General features: G+C 39.0%; 1 protein-coding gene across 2 annotated transcripts in view; it reads right to left on the bottom strand.

Annotated features, from left to right (window-relative positions):
• The window catches only part of FRYL (FRY like transcription coactivator), a 290,359-nt gene that overhangs the window by 226,006 nt on the left and 48,493 nt on the right, over positions 1-15,860 (bottom strand). For both annotated transcript variants that reach the window (XM_066386291.1, XM_066386290.1), the window contains exon 2: positions 7,193-7,366. The gene's annotated coding sequence lies outside the window, so the exon portion shown is untranslated. The remainder of the gene's footprint in view (positions 1-7,192; positions 7,367-15,860) is intronic.

The following is a 15,860-nucleotide window of genomic DNA, read 5'->3' on the forward strand; positions in this document are numbered from 1 at the left end:
AGAGTAGTTAAATGACCAGAAATGGTACTTGCCAGGGGCTGGGAGAGGAGAGAAATGGGGAATTACTGTTTAATCAGTACAGAGTTTTGGTTTGGAAAAACGAAAAAATTTCTGGAGATAAATGGTAGTAATGATTGCACAAAAATGTAAACATATTTAATGTCAAAGAACTATACACTTAAAATGGTGAAAACGGTAAATTTTGTTGTATATATTTTACGACAATAATTTTTTTTCAAAAAAGAATGCAACATATCTGATGGGTTGGCACTCTAAGGACAGGTTATAGGAAGGCCATGGCTTCCATGGTGGACACCCTTTTCTCCCCTGCTCCAAACTAACAACCAGCTGCCCTGCTGTTAGCTGCCCCATGCAGACGCTCAGGACCTGGAGGGTCTCTGGCCAAGAGCCAGAAAGGACCTGAGACCTAGCAGCAATCGCATGAATGAGTTTGAAAGCACCCCACAAGGATTCTTTGTGTCCCCTCCAATTGAGCCTTAAGCTGAATGCGCCCCAGCTGCACTAGACTGCAGCTTTGTGTGAGACCCTGAACTAAAGGCACCCAGGTAAGGTGTACTCTAGTCACTGTGAGATGATGTCTGCTACATTAAGCCACTAAATTTGGGGGCGATTTGTTACACAACAATAGATAATTAACATGCAGTAATATGACTAAATATTCCTAGGGAAATGTACCCTTCTTCAAAAAAAAATGCAAATTACATTGCTGGGTAAAGAGTTGCTCCCCAACTTACAATGGTTCAACTTATGATATTTCTATTTTACTATGGTGCAAAAGTGATACACATTTAATAGAAACCGCATTTCAAATTTTTAATTTTGATCTTTTCCAAGGCTAGCAATTGCAGTGCGCTGCTCTCCCATAATTCTAAGCAGCCACTGCAAGCCACAGCTTCCAGCCAGCCACACAATCAGGCGGGTAAACAACTGATACTCAGTGTACTACTGTGTTGCCACTGTTTTCTGGATATTGTGTTCCAATCATGTTGAAGGTAGGCTAGGTTAAGCTATTACTATGTTTGTTAGGTTAGGTGTATTAAATGCATTTACAACTTACTATAGACTTACTTATTATCAGGATATAATTCCATCATAAGCTGAGGAGCATCTGTATATCCAAGAGAAAAAAGTTCATATGTCCAGCAAAAGACATGTACAAGAATGTTCATAGCAACGTCATTCATAATTGTTTCAAACTAGAAGCAGCTCAAATATCCATCAACTGGAAAATAAATAAAAAATTCTCATATTTCACACACTAGAATACAAAGCAATGAAAAACCCAAACTACTACAGAATACAACACGAGTAAATCTCACAGGTGCAAAATTGAGCAAAGAAGGCAGACAGAAACAAACCTTTAACATTGATATTGCTATTCTGAGACTCTTATGTGCATAATTGGGAACTATAAATGAGTAATTACATAATGCTCTAATTGTAGTTATTTCTGGTCTCATTGAGAACCAGGATTCCCAGCTGAAAGAAAGATACAAATGTAACTTTTAAAAGAATAAGTTAAAATCTTACAGTACTGATACTTGAATTAGATGTATCAGTATGTGCTCATGAGGCTGTCTGTCTTTTAAAATACTTTGATTTAGTTCTGACTACTGAGAAGGCCTAGTAACAGTGTTCATCCAGGAACGATGAGAAGCCTCAGAGCCCGGACTGTAGTCTTGAAATTCCATTCCCCAATAAAGGAATCAGGACGCTTTAAAGAACTTGCTGTTCTCAAGTGTGGAGATAAAATGTACATGAGATGAGCCTGGAATTTCTTTTCATACCAGATACAGAAGCTAACAAACACTACCAGTCATGTTAAAGTAATTCAGTAAGCAACTTAAAAAGGCTCCCACTAACCAAAGATTAAGTAATTTCAGTATCAATAAGGCTAATAAACATAATTTTTTAATCCAATACGTTTAAATTAAGAGTCCACAACAAGTCCAGCAGAGAAGGGAAGACCCTAATTGGTCACTGTTGGAGAAAGCTAATATGACCAACTCACTTTTTGAAATTGGGAAGCTAAGGCAAACTTCTATCCATTTTTCCCACCACACAGTCATGAGCCGCTTAATGACGGGAATACAGTCTCAGAAATATGCCCCTAGATAGAGGATTTTGTTGCTGTGCAAACATCAGAGTACACTAGGTGGTATAGCCTACTACATACCCACGCTGCATAATATAGCCATTGCTCCTAGGCTACAAGCCTGTACATCAAGTTACTGTATAAAACAACATGAGATAAGAGGAAAAGAAAATAATGCAAACAAGAGATGCAATGAACACAAGATGCATCATGCTGCTGCTGGATAAGATAGCATATTGGATTACAGCAAACTTCATTTGTGTGTGTGTGTGTGTGTGTGTGTGTGAGAGAGAGAGAGAGAGAGAGAGAGAGAGAGAGAGAGGGAGAGAGAGAGAAAGAGAGAGAAAGGGAGAGAGAGTCAGAGACAATGAGAGTAACAGAGATAGGGACAGATAGGGACAAACAGAGAGGAAGCAAGAGAGATGAGAAGCATCAACTCTTCATTGTGGCTCCTTAGTTGTTCATTGATTGCTTTCTCATATGTGCCTTGACCAGGGGGGCGACAGCAGAGCGAGTGATCTCTTGCTCAAGCCAGTGACCATGAGGTCATGTCTAGGATCCCACGCTGAAGCCAGTGACCCCACGCTCAAGCTGGATGAGCTTGCCCTCAAGCCAACAACCTGGGGGTTTTGAACCTGGGTCCTCTGCATACCAGTTCCACACTCTATCCACTGCACCACCACCTGGTCAGGTCAAACTTTTCTTAAGATGAAAGAGCACACTCTAGAATAATAAAAACTGTAGTGTAGGGAATACATAAATCAGTAACAGTCATTTGTTATCATTATCAAATCTTAGGTGCTGTACATAATCTTATGTGCTGTACTTTTGCACAACTAGCAGCACAGGTTTACTTACACCTGCATCCCACATACACGTGAGCAATGTGTAACACTAGGATAACAGCTGCACTGTCATCAGGTGATAAATTTTTTCAGCCCCATTGTAATCTTATAGGACCACTGTCATATATGTGGCCCTTTGTTGACTAAAACATTGTTATGTGGTGCATGACTTTACAAACTGTACTAATAAGGTAACAAGTAATACATAAGGAACAGTTTCTCCATATAGAACATTCCATCTAACATAGGAACAGTAAGGTTATAGTATTAAAATATCACTATCTTACAACCCCTAATGATTTAAGACCTAAAAAGAGGGAGTCCATCACCTGATTTTGTAAATAAAGTTTTACGGAACATAGCCATGCCTGTTCATCTACAGTTTGTCTGTGGCTGCTTCCCCGTCACTTTGCGGAGGTTAGTAGTTGCTGCAGAGGAGACCAGATGGCCCACAGAGTCTAAAATATACGCTATTTGCTCCCTTACAGAGAAAGTTTGCCAACCTCTTATCTAAAGCATTGAGCACAAATAGCTGCTAATCAGACACAAGCAGACGTTGTTGCTAAAGACACAGACTAGGCGAAAGAAACCAACCCCGAACCCCAGCACGTCTCTAGACCCAACCACAATTAACAAGAGATACAAAGGACGAACGAGTGTTTAATCACTTCACAGAAATGTAATCAGAAGCATCCACGTCTACAGAACAAAGACCCAACTTGTTCAATAAGTTTCAAGGAGGAAAGGGGAGGAGAGATGGGGGAAAAAAACCTTAAGAGAAAAATCTACCAAAATGCAATGGAAGGAAGGGCTTATCCATATCCTGATTTAATCCAGTCAAATGCTTTAAAAATACATGAAAGTTAGGATTAGCATCAACTGGATAGTTTATTATGTTTAAGGATGATAATGGCATTGTGGTTATAATCATATATATATATATATATATATGTTTTTTAAGAGATAGGATGACAAAAAATGAGAGAGAGAGGGAGAGAGATGAGAAGCATCAATTCATAGTTGCTTGACTTTAGTTGTTCATTGATCACTTCTCATACATGTCTTGACTGGGGAGACTCTAGCTGAGCCAGCGACCTCTTGCTCAAGCCAGTGACCTTTAGGCCCGTGTCAGTGATCCTATGCTCAATCTTATGACCCCGTGCTCAATCTGGTGACCCCAGGGTTTTGAACTGGGGACCTCAGCATTCTGGGTCGGTGCTCTATCCACTCACTACCACACTACTAGTCAGGCTGTAGCTATATATTTTTTAAAAAGTTCTTATACTTTAAGAATACATACTGAAATCCAAATAAATAATCTGATGTTTAAAATCTGCTTTAAAATAATACAGGAGAAAGAGAGAAGTAAGTAGGAGACAATTTGGCCGTGACTTGATAATTATTGAATGTGAGAGATTAATACAAGGGGGTTCATTATACATGTCTATTTACATTTGTGTGTGTGTGTCTGTGTGTCTGTGTGTGTGTGTGTGTGTGTGTATCTTTTTGTATTTTTCTGAAGTGAGAAGTGGGGAGGCAAAGAGACTAACTCCTGCATGCGCCCAACCAGGATCAACCTGGCAAGCCCACTGAAGGGTGATGCTCTGCCCATCTGGGGCATTGCTCTGTTGCAATCAGAGCCATTCTAGCACCTGAAGTAGAGGCCATGGAGCCATCCTCAACACCCGGGTCAACTTTGCTCCAATAGAACCTTGCCTGCAGGAGAGGAAGAGAGAGATAAAGAGAAAGGAGAGAAGGGGTGGAGAAGCAGACGGGCGCTTCTCCTGTGTGCCCTGACCGGAAATCGAACCCAGGACTTCCACACGTCGGGCCAATGCTCTACCACTGAGCCAACCGGCCAGGGCCACTTTAGTATATATTTTAAATTTTTCAAAAGAAAAATTAAAAATAAGGCACAAATTTCTCCTTCAGACACAAAAAAATAAATCTGAAGTGAAAAGAACAGTATGTCAGCCCCAAAAAGGCAACCTGACAGTGACAGGTGTATAGTCTTCCCAAAGGGTAAGAAGCCAACTTTACAAAGAGCCAGTTTGGAGAGACTTTTTTTCCCAACCACAGGAAGCAGCTAGAACTAGAAAAAAAGAATGTAGATGGCAAATTAACATAAGTGTGAGATTTGTAAAACAGGTTCCTCAGGATGTTAGAAAGGCAACAGACTGTAGGGTGACTGTGAGGTTTGGGTGAGTAGAAGGCTAATGCGACCAGGAAATAAGTAACAACAGAAAAACAAAAATTGTTCAGAAACTAAAAGCCATAACCAAGACAAAGAACAGATTTGAAAAATGTGACATGATAGTGTTACAACCATGACAGGAAACTTTCCAAGACCTCAGAAACGGAAGTGTTGCAGGCGATGACGAGGTCTGAGGCAAGAAGTGATGGGCTGTCAGTGGCTCACAGAGCTGTGTGGCTCCAGACCTGCCGACCGAACGCTGCTTTACGACTGGTTTCAGCTAACCACTGAAGAATACACCCTCCTTCCAAGCTCATTTCAGAAGTATCTCTAAGTTTTAAAAGGATCCCACGACTGGAATCACATATCTAAGAAGTAGCGATCCTGGGAACTTAATAAGATGAAATGATGGATGCTAGCCAGGTCAAGAAAGCAGGATGAGAGCCACAAATATAACTTAAGAGACAGAAAAGGAACATCTGAGTCAAACGAAGAAAAACACTATATAGGTCCAACAGGAGGGAAGGATAAGAATGTCGAGAAAAAGGAAATAAAAGACATCATTTTCAAAAGAAAATAGTTAACTGAAAAATGTTCTGATAGTAAAGATCTTATTTCAATCCCACAATTCAAAGAAAATAATATAAAAATATCTCGAGATAGGTTAGGGAAGAAAAAGTATCCTCAAAAATCTATTACTAGGCCCTGGCCGGTTGGCTCAGTGGTAGAGCATCGGCCTGGCGTGCAGGAGTCCCGGGTTCGATTCCCGGCCAGGGCACACAGGAGAAGCGCCCATCTGCTTCTCCACCCCTCCCTCTCTCCTTCCTCTCTGTCTCTCTCTTCCCCTCCCGCAGCCAAGGCTCCATTGGAGCAAAGTTTGCCCGGGCGCTGAGGATGGCTCTGTGGCCTCTGCCTCAGGTGCTAGAATGGCTCTGATTGCGGCAAAGTGACGCCCCAGATGGGCAGAGCATCGCCCCCTGGTGGGCATGCCGGGTGGATCCCGGTTGGGCGCAGGCGGGAGTCTGTCTGACTGCCTCCCCATTTCCAACTTAGGAAAAATACAAAAAAAAAAAAAAAATCTATTACTTTGTATATTATAGTCATAAAGTATTAGGTGTATGAAAACACCAAAAAAACTTATAAATCATTTAGTTTAATTCATTCATTTCATAGATAAGAAAACTAAATTCTACTAAGGCTAATTAACTTACACTCAAGAATACAATGCAATTAATTATTAGAACTAGAAACAAAATGTATACCATTCTTCACTCAACCTCCCTGCCTTGTATCCTTACCTAACGCCACGGTTTCCATTTGGTGACTTACTTCCTTACAAATACTAAATGTGATTATATTTTCATTCATAAATAGCAAGCATTTGGCAAGTGTTTGTTGACTAACATTCAAAATAAGCCTACTTCAATTTTTTTTCAATCTTAAAGTTCTCCAATTTCAGCAATTAGTTCTGCTCAATTTTACTCCCCAAATGTGTTTGGGGTAAATCTCAGAGATGTTCAAAAACATGTCGATAAACTAGCATCCATGATCCCAGTAAATGTTAGAATGTGGAAAGACACACACAGTGCTATGCTATAAAAAGAGCTGGCATTATATACCTCTCCTATCTCCATGAATGTGTACTTAATTTACAATTGCTAGGAAGAGGACAGTCTAAACCCAATGTATTCAAATACCTAAATAGAAAGGAAATTATAGTAACGAGATAAACTACCTCAGCCTTACAATATGAGGTTAAGTAAACACACATAAAGTTTTTCATATATTTTTATAGTCATTCTTTATAAATAATACATATTGTACAGCACCCAGAATATAATGTAGAAAGAATGTTTTGAAACCTCCATAAACTTGATGTTACTACTATTCTGAGATGTGATGTTTTCTTAAATTAGCAAAAAAAAAAAAAAAAGTGCAGGTATTACTGATATGTAAAAAGAGAAGGCATAATATAGAGAAGGCAATCCAAAAGTTGTTTTACAAATTTCTGTTACTTTTTAAAGTACATCTCCTTACCACTTAGAAAGGGTTGTTGAGGCACCAAGTTTGTAGAAAAGATACCAAATTTGGAAAGGATCCATCTGGAAGCCTTTTCAATCTTGTACAGTATTTTATAGGCACACAAGTGGGCACACTGGTGCGAAGCAGTAGTGATTCACCATGTACAAAGCAGAAATGGAATGGTCAAGGCTGGAAGAGAAGAGAAAGATGGTTCATTATTAGTAACAGCCAAGTTTGCAACAAAAGTTGTAATATTAAGCAGTTTCACATAACATATCATTATTGGTATTGGTTTTTATAATTGAGAATTTGACCAAGAAGAATTTACTTATAAAAGAAATCTCAACTATATAGGGAGAGAATCTATCTGAAGAGCAAAAACAAGAAAATGAGAATTCATCTTTTTAAGGTCCTAACTAAAATATTTTTTCACCACCCGTAATAGCTTTCTCAAGTACATGATGAATTTTCTCACCATCTAAACATAATTACCCGATTCTTGATGACACAAGCGCCATCATCATAAGAGTACTTCCATAGTACTTATAGACATATACATTATGGGACTTGGGATTATGACCCTAGAACTATCTATCTTCCAAAAAGTACCCTAAGAAGTAAACACTCTATTGCTGGTAGCAGTGCAGTATCGACAAAATTAAGAATGTTCTCCTTTGACTCAACAATCCTTCTGCGACGTTCTCCTACAGACATACAGTAATTGCACACCCACAAAATAAGGTGTACAGCAAGATTATTGTGGGATTATTTGTAAAAGTGAAACGCTGAAAACAACCCAAGAGAACTGGTAAAGTCACCTATGATACATCCATAAGAAATATCACGCAGCTGTAAAAATGAATGAGAAAGCATTTCATGTTCTTCTATGAAAAGATCACCAGAATAAGCAAAGTACAGAGTAATTCTCTATTTTAAAATACGGGAAGGGGAGGCCAGGCCAGTTAGCTCATTCAGTTAGTGGTCCTGAAACACCAAGGTTGCAGGTTAGACCCCCAGGTCAGGGCACAGACAGGAAGTAACCAGTGAATGCACAACTAAGTGGACCAACAAATGAACGGCTTCTCTCGCCCCCCACATCTTCTCACTGTCTCTCTAAAATCAATGAAAATAAATAAATAAAATAAAACAAAGGAGGGGGAGAGGGAAGGAAGACTATTCTTATTTGTTGATATTTATTTAAAAAGCAATGTAAAGATACTAAAACACTGGTAAAAATGATTACCCACAAGGGCAGTAAGGAAACAGGGATAGGAGTTAAGACTTCTCAATGCGTTATTTTGACTTCTGAAATCATGTAAATGCTCAAACGAAAAATTAAATTTAAGATAATTTTCCTAAATATGCTTGATTTTTACTTTGATTCCTTTTTCATAAAGACATGAGCTAAAATATGACCAGTATAACAAGGCTGCTTTCCTGGAAAATCAAATAGCAATTATGATACTATCCTTAAAAAAAAAAAATTTCTCTTTCCTACTGGAAACTGTTCAACATATATTCAGTGTCTACTATACCTACTTTACACCAAAACTAAGTATCAATACATCAGAAACAAAGCTGAAAAATGCCCGCTCCAGTGACCTTAAAACAACTGTTTCTGTCATTGTTAGTGAAGGTACAGTAAAAAAAAAAAAAAACAGCATAAATATATACTGTTAAAGGAAATATAAATTTAAATTTGACAAGCATCATGAAAAGCAATTTGTCAATATGTAACAAGAATCTTTAAAATATTTAAAATATTCACAGCTAGCCTGGTCTGTGGTGGCGCAGTGGATAAAAGTGTCAACCTGGAATGCTGAGGTCGCCGGTTCAAAACCCTGGGCTTGCCTGGTCAAGGCACATATGGGAGTTGATGCTTCCTGCTCCTCCCTCCTTTTCACTCTCTGTCTCTTTCTCTCCTCTCTTCAAAATGAATAAATGAAATCTAAAAAAAAATTCACACACAGCTATTGACCAAGTAATTACACTTCTGCAAACTAAAAATGCACAGAATTTGATATAAAAATTTTTTACATTATTTATAAAGAAAAATTGTAAGAAAGCTAAATGTTCAAAATTGGAAAATAGTTAACTAAATTATGATTTACTCAGCAGATGCAATATTAGGCCGCAGTTAACCCAGAATTAATGTCTAGTTGAACATGGTACATTAACCACAAATTCCCAACTCCCTCCCCAGACTCCTCTGAACTGTAAATTTGAGTAACTAAAAGAAATAAGAACAGAGCCCTGACGGGCTGGCTAGGTTGGTTAGAGCATCATCCTGAATCACAGAAAATGCTGGTTTGATCCCTGGTCAGGGCACCTACAAGAACAGGTTAATGTTCCTGTCTCTCTCTCTTTCCCTTCCTCCTGAAGTTAATAAATAAAATATATACACATATTAAAAATAAGAACACAGAAGAAGAGACCAGAACAGGCATTCACTGATAGGATAAAATTAAAATATAACTTCAAAATAACGTGGGGAAATGCTGTTAACAAAAAAAAACAGGCAGAACCCAAAGTCATATATAGTTTATGCCAGATTTTCTAAATTGCATTAAAACATGGAGAAATAAACTACTGAATATTATTTCTAAATAGTGATTTTAAAAATGCTTTTCTGTATTTTCCAAAATATCTCTAAAGGACATTTGTTGCCGTTATGGTGAGAAAAATAAAATCACTTTAAAAGCATACATATGCCCACTAGGATAGCTATAATCAAAAAGAGAGATAATCAATGTTGACAAGTATGTGATCAGAACCCTCACACACTGCTGGTGGGAAAATAAAATGGTGCAGCCACTTGGGAAAACAGTGTGGCAGTTCCTCAAAAATTAAACATGACCCAGCAATTCCACTCCCAGAAATATACCAAGAGAAACGAAAGCATACAGCCATGCAAAAGTACGTACACAAATACACAGAGCAGCACTCTTCGTAATACCCAAAAGGCAGAAATAACACAAATGGCATCAACTGAAGAATGTATAAATAAACTGTGACATTTCCCTCCAATGGAATGAAGTACTGACACATGCTACAGCACAGTTGAATCTTAACATTTTGCTAAGTGAAAGAAGCCATCGTAAAGGGCCACATATTACATGATTCCACTTATACAAAATGTACAGAATAGATAACTTTATACAGAGAAATAAAAATAGATTGGTGGTCGAACTAGGACCAGGAAAGAGGTAATAGAGAGTGACTACTAATGAGTACAGGGTTTCTTTGGAGGATAAAGAAAATGTTCTAAAACTGATTGTGGTGATGGTTGCACAATTCTGTGCATATACAAAAACTTAAATTGTATACTTTTACTGATGATTTGAATAGTGTGTGAGGCCCTGGCCGGTTGGCTCAGTGGTAGAGCATCGGCCTGGCATGCAGGAGTCCCAGGTTCGATTTCCGGCCAGGGCACACAGGAGAGACGCCCATTTGCTTCTCCACCCCTCCCCTTCTCCTTCCTCTCTGTTTCTCTCTCTTCCCCTCCCGCAGTCGAGGCTCCATCAGAGCAAAAGATGGCCCGGGCTCTGGGGATGGCTCCTTGGCCTCTGCCCCAGGCGCTAGAATGGCTCTGGTCGCGACAGAGCGACGCCCCGGAGGGGCAGAGCATCGCCCCCTGGTGGGCGTGCTGGGTGGATCCCGGTGGGGCGCATGCGGGAGTCTGTCTGACTGCCTCCCCGTTTCCAGCTTCAGAAAAATACAAAAAAAAAAAATAGTGTGTGAATTTTAGCCCAGCAAAGCTGCTATATTAAAATATATTTACAGGGATGGGCAAAGGTAGATTTACAGTTGTGGGAATACGAAACTCAGTTTATTCTAGTATTATTTTCCATATGAAAAACTGTAAACTACTTTTGCCCACTTCTGTATATAGTCTATTAACTTCTTCACCCGTAACCAATATTTCACACATTATTACTTATCACCTGGGAATAATATATAATGAAAAATATATAATTGGATTCAAAGTAAGATTTTGCCAAACCTAAAACCATGGATAAGGCACAACTTCCAAGCTTCAATTTCTTTGTGGGGGGAGGAAGCATCCTCTCTGATACACCTTCTCATTTTTCTCCTAAAAATTGAGCTACATGCTTACACCGAGTAATTATTATTTGTTCCAAAATCTTTTCATGCCAGTTATATTTACTATAATTATGTGATTTAGTTACATTATTACATCAAAAATATGAGCACAAAAATAAAAATCTTTGTCATTGAAACTTAAGCTTTCCAAATTGAAAAAGACAAGTCACTTTTAAAATATACTAAAGAGAAGACCTCAGGCTATGCAGAAAACTAATGATATAGAAGCATTTAAATACACTCATGAATTATAAAATATTTAAGTTATGTCTCTTTTGTATGATTCTTAATTTTAATCAAGTATTTTGTTTAACCAACTCAACTACTTGTTGATTATACAAACTACTATATATTGCATTAGAGAAACTCAACCTTATATAAGTTATTTATATAAAAGGCTAACATAAGTACACTACTATTCCATTACTATTATTCTATCTAACACTCTAAAGCAGTGGTAGTCAACCTGATCCCTACCGCCCACTAGTGGGCGTTCCAGCTTTCATGGTGGGTGGTAGCGGAGCAACCAAAGTATAAATAAAAAGATAGATTTAACTATAGTAAGTTGTTTTATAAAGATTTCTTCTGCCAAACTTGGTGAAAATACGACATAAAGTACTTGGTAAGTAATTCTTATTATATGCTTTAACTTGGTGTAACTCTGCTTTATAAATTTTATAAAGTAAAGTTACTTCCCTACTTTATAAATCACCATTACTGTGGAACTGGGCGGTTAGAAAATTTTACTACTAACAGAGATACAAAAGTGGGCAGTAGGTATAAAAAGGTTGACTACCCCTGCTCTAAAGAGTGATGGCTGATCCTAGTGAGTTCCCTTTTAAAGAGGTTGAAACATTCCTACCCTATAAGTTCCCAAAAGCACCAGAGTCCCTCTCCCTATCAGTCCTTCCTCTCTACAGATATTCTCCTCTCGTCAACTCAAAGAGGATGCCCAATTTAACTCTTCAAATTCAATTCAAGGCTGCTAAAGTCCCTCTTTCTTAAACACTCCAAATCCTTTCTTTTGAAAGCTAAACTTACATCTGACCTGTATATTCAGATAACCATTAAGCAAACAAACAAAAAAAATCTTACATTCATGCTCCACAAATTCTTCTTTATTTCCTCTTACCATACATTTGTGCCTCTACTTTCTCAACTATCAATTTATCTTCAGCAACCAGTCATTTGCACTGACCTAATCAATTACTACAACACTAACTCTTCCTAATGTCTTCAAAAGATTTCTAAGTGGTCATTCTAACTGGTCTCTGACCTCCTCTGTCTCACTACTCCAATGTACCTAATATTGCTGTTAAATGCACCTTCCTAATACATAATTCTAATCACAAAACTCCCCGGCTTGGTCATTCAGTAGTATTCCAAATGTCTACAGAATGGAATCCAGAAATTCATTCGCTTCAAAGTCAAGATCCTAATGGAAAAGAATAAACCACTGGCCCATCTACCTAATGTTCTCTAACTATAGTCAGGCTGAATTCTGCTCTGTGCAAACACATCCAATTCATTCTTATACCTCTATTTTTCATCCAGCTGGAAGGACCTCCTTTCATTTCTATGTACTGAAACTCCTTTAAAATCATTTTTAAAGCAGAAAAATCTTTTATCCAGAGCCTCAGGTTTCTCAACAGTAACACCTTCAAGGGCTGTTTGATAAGGATTATAAAGTATTAGAAGAATTAGAAGTATTAAGTGTAAAACCAGAACAATAGCCAACAGAGATCACTCAAAAAATGTCATTACTGTTGTTAATCAAAAGGAGTACTCGCCTGACCTGTGGAGGTGCAGTGGATAAAGCGTCGACCTGGAAATGCTGAGGTCGCCGGTTCGAAACCCTGGGCTTGCCTGGTCAAGGCACATATGGGAGTTGATGCTTCCAGCTCCTCCCCCATTCTCTCTCTCTGTCTCTTCTCTCTCTCTCTCTCTCTCTCTCTCTCTCTGTCTCTCCCTCAACTCTCTAAAAATGAATAAATAAATAAAAAAAGTACTCAATAAATATTTTTTAAATTAACACAAAACAAAATATCTTTTCCATTCAAACTACACTCTTTGTTCTACAAGTAACAGTTTAAGGTTTAATACCTCTGGAAGTTAAAGATAATGAAAAATTTTGATAATCAATAGTTTTTCAATTTATGGGAATCTCACAAAGATTCATAACATAAGAACAACACCCCACTGTCTGACCAGGCGGTGGTGCAGTGGATAGAGGGTGGGACTGGGACACAGAAGACCCAGGCTCAAAACCCCGAGGTCGCCAGCTTAAGTGTAGGCTCATCTGATTTGAGGAAAGCTCACCAGCTTGAGCCCAAAGTCACTGGCTTGAGCAAGGGCTCACTCAGTCTGCTGAAGGCCCACGGTCAAGGCACATATGAGAAAGCAATCATTGAACAACTAAGGTGCTGCAATGAAGACTGATGCTTCTCATATTTCCCCCTTTCAGTCTGTCTGTCCCTATCTGTCCCTCTCTTTGTCTCTCTCTAGCTCTGTCACACACACACACACACACACACACACACACACACACACACACACAAAAGAATACCCCACTATTTCATGGTTTAGTCAACTTGATTTATAATCATTTCAGATATATGTATGTCAAGTCGTTATGCTGCACACCTTAAACTTATGCTGTATTGTATGTCAATTGAATCTCAATAAAACAAAAGGGAAAAACAACAATTTGGTTCACTTATATCTACCAAAAATGGAGGGCAAGCTTTTCCCAAATAAAGTAGTTTTTATCATTTGTTGTTGTTTTTTAAACATGTTTAACATGTAATTTACCTTCCTAACCTTTTTTTTTTTTTCATTTTTCTGAAGCTGGAAACGGGGAGAGACAGTCAGACAGACTCCCGCATGCGCCCGACCGGGATCCACCCGGCACGCCCACCAGGGGCGACGCTCTGCCCACCAGGGGGCGATGCTCTGCCCATCCTGGCCGTCGCCATGTTGCGACCAGAGCCACTCTAGCGCCTGAGGCAGAGGCCACAGAGCCATCCCCAGCGCCCGGGCCATCTTTGCTCCAATGGAGCCTTGGCTGCGGGAGGGGAAGAGAGAGACAGAGAGGAAAGCGCGGCGGAGGGGTGGAGAAGCAAATGGGCGCTTCTCCTGTGTGCCCTGGCCGGGAATCGAACCCGGGTCCTCCGCACGCTAGGCCGACGCTCTACCGCTGAGCCAACTGGCCAGGGCCCTTCCTAACCATTTTTAAGTGCACAGTTTAGTGGCATTAAGTACAATCACGTTGTGTAAACATCACAAACATCCATCTCCAGAACTCTTCATCTTGTAAAACATCTGTACTCATTAAACACTACTCTCCATTTCTGCCCAACCCCGCTTCTGGACACAGCACTCGACTTCCTGTTTCTATGAGCTGGACTACTCCAGATGCCACTTAAGTGATAGCTGAAGTTTTGTGACTAGCTTCTTTCACTAGACATGATGTCTCTTTAAGGTTTATTTGTGTTATTTACTTTTCAACAAGAACTCCAAAACCACACAAAGGACATGGTTTTAAAATGATCTGAATAATATGACACTACCCTGCAGATATGGAAGACTCAAATTACAGGGAGAAAAGGAAAAAGAGAATAACTATAAAAGACTATTTAAATCTAAATATAGTCTCTGCTTTTCTGAGATGCTTGTCCACAGGTACATTTCTTAGGTACTCAAAAATTGGGAAATTTTATTACTGTCAAAGGCAGGTGTCCCCAAACTACACCCGCAGGCCGCATGTGGTCCCCTGAGGCCATTTATCCGCCCCCACACACACTTCCGGAAGTGTGGTTTATTCATTGGTGGTCAGTGAGAGGAGCACTGTATATGGCAGCCCTCCAACGGTCTGAGGGACAGTGAACTGGCCCCCTGTGTAAAAAGTTTGGGGACCTCTGGTCAAAGGTATTAGGGAAAAAATTATTTTGAGCAGGGATGGGAGATGAAAGGCATTGAAGGGCCCGAGTAGAGGATAAAATTCCAACTTGAAAGTCCAATGATCCAAGAAGGCTGGTTGCCACTGAGCCAAATCTATTATCACAGTCTCATCTTCCCTAAATTTTGATGTTTTCCTCAAACTTCACCTGATGACTTTTCCACTGAGCATGAATTTACAATGGGATGGGAGATACGAGGTTATGATACACAGCCTACTTACACCTTAAATGTAGTCTCACTATATAATTCTGTCTTCACAGTAATATGAATGTTCTTCTGCTGCAGAATTAAAGTAAATATCCTCACCATCCTATATTGCTACCTTCTCTCTCCCTTAAAAATTATAAACTTCTAGTACATTTCAAAAAATTAAAAACTAAAAACCTAACTTCAAACTTGCTCTAACTATATTTTTTCATATCTTAAATTATAGTAAATATCACCACAATTAGAAGAATTTAAAATGTTATGAAAAAATCAGATTTTTAGGGCTCTCACAAAATAAATTCCCACTTGTAACAAAAGTCTACATTTCCCATTAACTTATTGTTTTCACAAAGTAGTTTCTTTTGATCCTAGTCTGAAAAATGTTACTAACAAAAGGAGTACTGTGTTCACA

This window comes from Saccopteryx leptura, chromosome 5, assembly GCF_036850995.1.
Source record: "Saccopteryx leptura isolate mSacLep1 chromosome 5, mSacLep1_pri_phased_curated, whole genome shotgun sequence".
Lineage (NCBI taxonomy): Eukaryota > Metazoa > Chordata > Mammalia > Chiroptera > Emballonuridae > Saccopteryx > Saccopteryx leptura.